The 7,659-nt window shown below is 47.8% G+C and overlaps 2 non-coding genes across 2 annotated transcripts; both read right to left on the bottom strand.

Annotated features, from left to right (window-relative positions):
* Nucleotides 1-228: 228 nt before the first annotated feature.
* On the bottom strand, nucleotides 229-299 carry TRNAG-GCC (transfer RNA glycine (anticodon GCC)). The gene has a single exon. It is a non-coding gene; the product is annotated as a tRNA-Gly (tRNA).
* Nucleotides 300-4,357: 4,058 nt separating this feature from the next.
* TRNAG-GCC (transfer RNA glycine (anticodon GCC)) lies at nucleotides 4,358-4,428 on the bottom strand. Its single transcript has one exon. It is a non-coding gene; the product is annotated as a tRNA-Gly (tRNA).
* Nucleotides 4,429-7,659: the final 3,231 nt, after the last annotated feature.

Below are 7,659 nucleotides of genomic sequence, written 5' to 3'. Positions count from 1 at the left end.
CTCCCATATCATATCTGCAATGAAGCTGATAGATTTTGTACTGTACTATCGTTTTTCTTTTTTTAATTTCGTCCCCGGTCGTCTCAGGAGGTGAACCGAAAGTGCTGCGCAAGAAACAAGAGTGTCACTCGATGCTCCTACCACTAAAAGGGCGAGGCCGAACGGCCCGTATCAGTGTTGTGTGCTACCCCCCCCCCCCCCCAAAAAAAAAGAAGAAAAAAAAAATTCTGCGTCGGCCGGGAATCGAACCCGGGCCACCCGCGTGGCAGGCGAGTATTCTACCACTGAACCACCGACGCTTTTTTTTTTTTTTTTTTTTTTCTTTATTGCCAGTTCTCAAAGCTTTCACATACTCGTACATCTTATGAGCACCACAACCAAAACAAACAAAATAAATAAAATATTCCACGCTTCATGTAGAAAATGAAACATTCTGTAATAAAGCGACCAGCACAACTTGGCTGACTTTGTCTATTAAAATTCCTTGAGGAATGCCAATACTTCAATCCTGGGTAGCCAGTCAGGTACAATAACTTCGCCTTTTTTTACTTCAATAAAGCGTGACATGTGTTCACGGAAATGCAGGCGCGCAGGCCGTGCGTCTGGGTCACAATAGAAGCCCTCCATTCGGGCTCGCCATATACAGTAGAGGCCTGTGAGCATGATGAGGTCAAATGGGACGCCGTCCTCATTGTCTAATGGCAGAAATCTGATGCCGTACGGATCCAACGGAAAATCTTTCATTAGGGTTCTTTGGAGGACATCCCAAAAGAACACCCCCGCCCAACAATGCAGGAACACATGGTCTACTGTTTCTGGTTTTTTGCAAATCAGGCAGTTGGAACCCCACGGCATGTAAAAACCGCGTTCTTCCAAAAACGTTCTCACTGTCAGAGTGCCCGTGTGAAGCTTGAAGAAAAAAGATTTAACTCCTGGCTGCACATCCATTCTTTTTACGCGTTTTAAAACATTGTTACCTTGACCTCCACTGTATATGGATCTGTACATAGGCACCGGAAAAATAACATCACACAGGTCACTGTACAATTTCTTTCTTTTTACACTGAACAGATAGTCATTCGAGAACCGTACTGTCAAAAAGCGGACACTCGCTACTATCTCTTTAAAAAAACCGAATAGAGTACCAGGCATTATTTGACTGCTGATAACAAACTCTGGTAACGCATTACAAAGTCGCACTTGACACACCGCTCTTAAGAACGGGTCGTTGACGTCACGAAAGAAAAAAAATCTATTTACAAGCTGTCGCACGAAAAGGTGTGCCAGACCCAAGCCCCCATCTTTCACTCGCCGAAAAAGATTCGTACGGCTGCAGCGTTCCCAGCTGGACGCCCAAATAAAGACAGCAAAAACTCGATGGAACTTCTGCACATACACTCGCGAACAATACAACACTTGCATAATATACCATACTTTACTAACAAAAAATAAATTGCACACTGTCGCTCTGGCGAAAATTGAGAGATGAGCCCCTTTCCACCTCTCCGCCTTTTCTCGTGTTTCTTTCACGTTTTCTAACCATAAATCATCTGTTTTCTTATAATTTTCAAGTGGAACGCCGAGGTACTTTACTGGTGTTTCAACCCATTTCACGTTAGCAAATATGTTGGGGGGTGACGGCCACTCGCCATGCCAGAACCCCAGGCACTTTTCCCAATTCACAAGGCTCCCCGTCACTTCCCCAAACCTTCTTACTACCGCAACAGCCTCCAGAAGACTCTCTTTTTCCGTACAACACACAGCTATATCATCAGCATACGCCAAGAGCTTTACCTCCGACGCATGTAATCGGAAACCATGAACCCGGTCATTTTCAATAATTGCTAGACATAACGTTTCAATATAAATACAAAATAAGAGCGGACTCGCTGGGCACCCTTGACGCACACTCCGCTGCACCTCAACTGGGCCCCCCAATCTGTTGTTGATTATGAGGCGCGTTTTGCAGTTTCGATACGCTATGGATATACCGTCTGTGATGATTGAGCCTAAATTAACATGTTCAAGTATGGCAAACAAAATGGCATGAGGTACACAATCGAATGCCTTTTCTAGGTCAAGCTGAAGGATTGCAACAGCCGACCGATAGGCATCACAACACTCAAGTACACACCTCATAGAATGAATATTAGTAAAGATAGAGCGACCCTTAATACCACAGGTTTGATGGGATCCTACAATCTGCGTTATAACTGTCTGAAGTCTGCCAGCCAATATTTTCATAAATATTTTATAATCACAGTTAGTTAAAGAAATTGGTCTGTATGAGGTCACAAGTCTTAGCTTATCCTTTTGCTCTGTTTTTGGAATGAGCACAGTATGTGCTTGGGAGAATGACAGAGGTAACGTTCCCAACTCAAATGCCTCATCAAAGACATCTTTCAACTCAGAGGAAAGGTCATGTTTGAATGCTTTGTAAAATGCCGCGCTCAGACCATCCGGCCCGGGCGACTTGCCAGGGTTAAGATCATCTATCGCCTTTTCTATTTCTGCTATTGATATCGGTGCTTCAAGAACTGCTTTTCTTTCGTCTGACAGCCGCGGCATGCGTTCTAAGAATGTTGTTTTAAACCCTTCCACATCTACTGATTTATGGGCAAACAGCCTTTCATAGAAACGAAAAAACGCTTCGCCTATGCCCTCTGTATCGGTTATCTCAACACCGTTTTCCTCTATCACGTCGATGTGCTTGCGGCGAGCATGGGCCTTTTCGATTCCCAGCGCTCGCTTTGTGGGCGTCTCCCCGGCAGCCCAAGCCTCGGCTCTGGCCCGCACGAGCGCTCCCCGATAGCGTTCTTCGTCCATCACTTCGAGTTTCTGTTTTATGCTACGGATGTCGTCTTTAAACTTGCCCGGCTCTCGACACTCAAGCTTAACGAGCCTTTCGAGCATCGTTCTTAAATTTCTTTCTTGTACTTTTTCCTCATACTTAAGGCAGCTAGATCGCTCTATGGCTTTCATTTTGACATGTTGCTTTAATAAGTCCCATTGTGCGCCAACACTGGGCATCCGTTCTGTTTTCATATCGTCTATCGCCTCTTTCACAGCTTGAATAAAACATTCGTCGCTCAGGAGCTTTACGTTTATTTTCCACAAATCCCATGAAAATCTGTTTTGTTTTTCCTTGCTTCCCATCAGACATTTAACTAGACAGTGGTCCGAGAACGACACGGGTTCTACATGATACTGGGTGCACAATGGTAGCATCTCGATCGACACATAAATACGGTCAAGGCGAGCGTGACTCAGTCCTTGAAAATGCGTAAACTGCACTTCTCTCGCTCCTTCAAGGCATTCTGCTACATCATCAACATCATGTTCTGCAATTAACCGTGACAATAGCTGGCTGCTTCTATCTTTATACCCGTGCTCGTTGCTTCGGTCTCGACGCGTTTTCTTCTTGTTTATTGCCTGTTTTGACCACGGTTTTGACATTCAAACACACCCTTTCATAAGAGCAATAAAACACGCAACATGCACACTTCGGCTGTCACGACAGGTTCAAAATTTATCCAGAGTCACCAGCTCATCCAACAACGTAATCCAGTCTGGTAGGTCTGGAAGAGCCCTGTAAGCACCTCTGACAAACACCACACTAGCTCTCAATAAAGTTTTCGCGTACAGTGTTGACATGAGCGTGCCGGACTTCCATCTTCGTTTTCTACAAGCTGTGGAGGCCCAGGAGCATGATTACATCGAAAGGAATGCCTTCAGACTCAACGGGTAGGAATCGTATGCCGTATCGGTCTAAAGGAAGTCTTTTTTAAGGGTTAAAGATTGGGTCGCTACAATCCAGTAAAGGAAGCAGTTTGGTGTCCAGGGAACGAATACACCTATTTCGTGTAGCCAAGTTCTGACAGGTAAGGTGTTGGAACGTAACTTAAAGAAGGTTTTAACTGAAGGTCTAACGGGCATATTTTTCACACGCTTTAAGACGTCCTGTCCAGGGCCTCCTCGGTATGGCAAACGATACACTGGCAACGGTATCATCACGTCAGCAAGGTCCTTATGAAGCTTCCTTTTACTCACTTTGCTCAGGTAGTCCATCGAAAAACGCGCGTGCGACATTCTGAAAGAGAACTTCGCGCATGTATCCAGTCACTATAAAGTTATCCTCTGATATCATATCTATAATGAAACCGATAAATTTTGTACTGTACTATAGTTTTTCTTTCTTCTTAAATTTCGTCCCCGGTCGTCTCAGGAGGTGAACCGGCAGTGCTGGCAATAATAAGTGCATCATTCGATGCTCGTGTCACTAAAACTAAAAAAACAAGGCCAAATAGCTTTCTGAAAAAAAAAAAAGATAATAAAATAATAATGAAAAAAAAGAAGCTGCGTCGGCCGGGAATCGAAGCCGGGCCACCCGCGTGGCAGGCGAGTATTCTACCACTGAACCACCGACGCCGACACATCACGTGCGCACATACGTTCCTAGAGTAACGTGGGGAGCGCCGGGAGCAACGCTGGAGCTACACAGGCTTTTTTGGTCGCGCGAGAAACGCAGCCTGATTAATTGTTCATCAAGAAACGAGCTTATCGCTCGTCCGCACATTTCAAGACAACTTCAGGTTATGTATTACTACTTACGACGAGCGAAGTGTGCAGGAGAAAGCTCGAATCACCGCACTGCGGTATCCCAATTGGGGACCGGCGACAAGAAGAATAGTATGGTGGACCAGTAGCACCAAACGAAACCAAACTATTGTATTTCTCTCACGTTTTTGACGCAGCCGCTTCAAACCGAGGGAGACGTGGATTAAAGTGACCAACCGATGACGCGAAGATCAACGTCGTTGCGTGCAAGATTACCAACGCGACGATGGAAATTTGTAAAGTTGGATCATAGAATAAAGCGGTTGGATGCTGACTACATTACGGCGGAGCTGCTCGGCAGGGTCGCTTCGAAAGCAAAGATACGAGAATTGTGCTCAAGCAATGTACTGTGGGCATCGACGTCAGCTCGGAGAGAGAGAGAGAAAAAACTTTTATTTTTACGCCAGCGTCCGGCGCTCAACCCTGGTCTGTCAGCTACCAGTCGTCATCCAACACGTCTCTGACGTGCTGGATAAGCACCGGCAGAAGAATGTTAGTTGCATGGGGTGAGCCAGTCCGTCCATGACCGTGGCTTGATGTTAGTGGGAATGTTGGAGAGGGCTGACTGCAGTTTGGGTTGAGTGTGAGGATATGCCATGGGGCTCTTGCATTGCCCAGGGGGCGCTGCGAAAAAGGTGCTAAAAAGCGCCCTCTGTGCTAAAATGGGTCGTACGACGCTCGGTCGTCTGCTTCGGAAAGCACGTTTACAATATGGACCCGCCACTTTCGGTTGTGTTGTTTCACGGCCTGCAGCGAAGATCGGGCGCCGAAGATTTTTTCAGGGGTGGCACGCTGCGTAAAGGCAAGAAATTATGCAGTGCCGAATACGTGTACGCCGTTCAAGAATTTGGCGGCGAAGTTTTAGCACCGTGTCAATCGCAAGTGAAGCGAGTCGCGTACGGAGTGGAACTTCAGGTAAGGTTTGCACGCTAGCTGCTAGATTCAGGCGCACAAACGCGAGGAAATGCTTGCTATAAATGAATCCACAGCAGCGATAAGCAGGCATCATGTGTACGGAACTGCTCGAGCACACGACGGTACGCACCGCGATGTACGAACTGCTCGAGCGCACGATCGTACGCGCCGCGACAGCAGCGGTCTTTCGACATGCCGCGAAACGGCGGGCCTCCTGCAATATTTGTTGACTGCATGCCGCTAAACAAGTAGTTATGCCTGCATTGTAGTAGCGGCCATCTGTCCCTTTTAGTAACTGGTAATAACTGATGCAATGCATATGAGCTCGCACGTACGTGCGAGCTCGTGCGCTGCTCGCTTGATGTAGGTTTTAATGACAGCGCTCGAACATCGATGTGCTGCAATCAATACTGCCTTGCTGCGCTGCCTCAAGGATGAGCGCATTTATTTCTCTTAACCTGTGCTGCTCGTAGTGGAGTAGTGAATTGTCATCGAATGAGCTAGCCCGACCATTTGTGCTCATTTGCACACACTTCACCACTTCGCATCGATCGAATTGTTAATTGTCGCTGTGGCCGGGTCTCGAATCGTGAATTACCAGCCATGCCTGCTGCTATGTCGGTCTGCTGTCGGGACTGTGGGTGCAAAAGACCGAACATCAGAACGCAGATAATCAAGCAAGCTTCCAAGACAGGCGAAGCAGTCAGCATGGCGCGAAGTTTCGCTTACTCAGCGCGACGAACTGCAGCTATGCAGCGCGCCCGACGCTCTACTTCGTGAGGCCTTGAAGGAAAACGGCAGAATATGATGTTGGGATTCAGGCCTTCTTGTTCATGGCAGCCCACGACGCACAAGTAATGACGGTGACGCCTTTTCGAGGCTGGGCTAGGTCTCTCCGGATCGGCGTCACCGATTCCTTTTGCTCCTAGCATTACGTCCCACGGCACACGGAGAGTCCGTTTTCGTTAAACTATAGGCTGCGGCGAGCTCGCAGCGTGGTCGACGTAGTCTGCGAGAAGTGACGAGACCTTTCGCACTCGCAACAGGGCAGAAAAAAGTGCGAAGCGACGCAAAACTCGGCCTAGAAACATGCTTCGCCACAGCCAGGGTTCAATACGACCCAAGCTGGTACGACCCAGATGTCGTTTCCCGCGCCGCTACTATACCTCAAACTCCAGCGCAAGACGCCCATAGACGATGCTCAAGGGACGGATATTCCATGCAGTTCGGGCATTTCGGTGGCCCAGGTAGGCCTTGAATATAGTGACGGAAAAGAGGAGTCACTATTGAGTTTGTTTGAAGTCTTCAGAGAATAGTGCTGTCTTCTCGCGAGAGGTTAGCAGGAGGAGTAATAAATGCGACGGCCTTGGCGCGAAGTTGCTTTAAAAGTGATGTGCGCTCCTTGTGCAAAGTCTTTCTGTGTTCCCTTGGGTTAAATTCGGATGGCCATAGGCACGGGGGACCCGGAAAACTAACTACGCGGGTGAACTCATGAGCTCGGGAGTTCCCCCCTATACCTTGGTGCCCAGGTATCCACTGCGAGGTAACACAGAGCGAAGGATCTGCATCCAAGGGACATTGAAGTAGGCTGTGTATATGTTTTGGTAGCAAGTTGTCGCGAAACATGCGGCATGCATCTTGGCTATCGGTGCGAATAAAGATGCGTTGGGTAGGATGATGAGGCCGGGTGACTGCTTCGAGAATAGCAAGAGCCTCTGCGTCGGATGGGTCGGGAACTCCTATGTGTACGTTTACATGCTCGTAGTCAGGGCCGACTACTGCAGTTAGACATCTACTCTCCGAGTGACTAGAGTCCGTATAATATTACGTAGTGTCTGGTAGTGCGTTTTCCCTATTTACTCGTTTGACTAACCGGGAGTGGCGAGCTCCGTGTTTGTGCGGCTGCAATTATGTTGTGGTATGAGTAGGACCGTGAATCTGGGTAGTGAGTCCCATGGTGGTGAATACAACGGTGGAAAAGGGGGTGGGGCACCTGTCTGGTATCCTTGATGTTCGAGCAGTTTGCGCCCTTGTGGGGATGTTTTAAGCCTTTGAATTTGCGCTTGTCTGCAAATTGTAATGCGTTCATCAAGTGTGTTGAAAAGCCCAGTGGCGGCCACAAGGTCG

Source organism: Dermacentor albipictus, chromosome 3 (genome assembly GCF_038994185.2).
Source record: "Dermacentor albipictus isolate Rhodes 1998 colony chromosome 3, USDA_Dalb.pri_finalv2, whole genome shotgun sequence".
NCBI lineage: Eukaryota > Metazoa > Arthropoda > Arachnida > Ixodida > Ixodidae > Dermacentor > Dermacentor albipictus.
The sequence above is the reverse complement of the archived record's forward strand: the minus strand, read 5'-3'. Positions and strand labels throughout refer to the sequence as shown.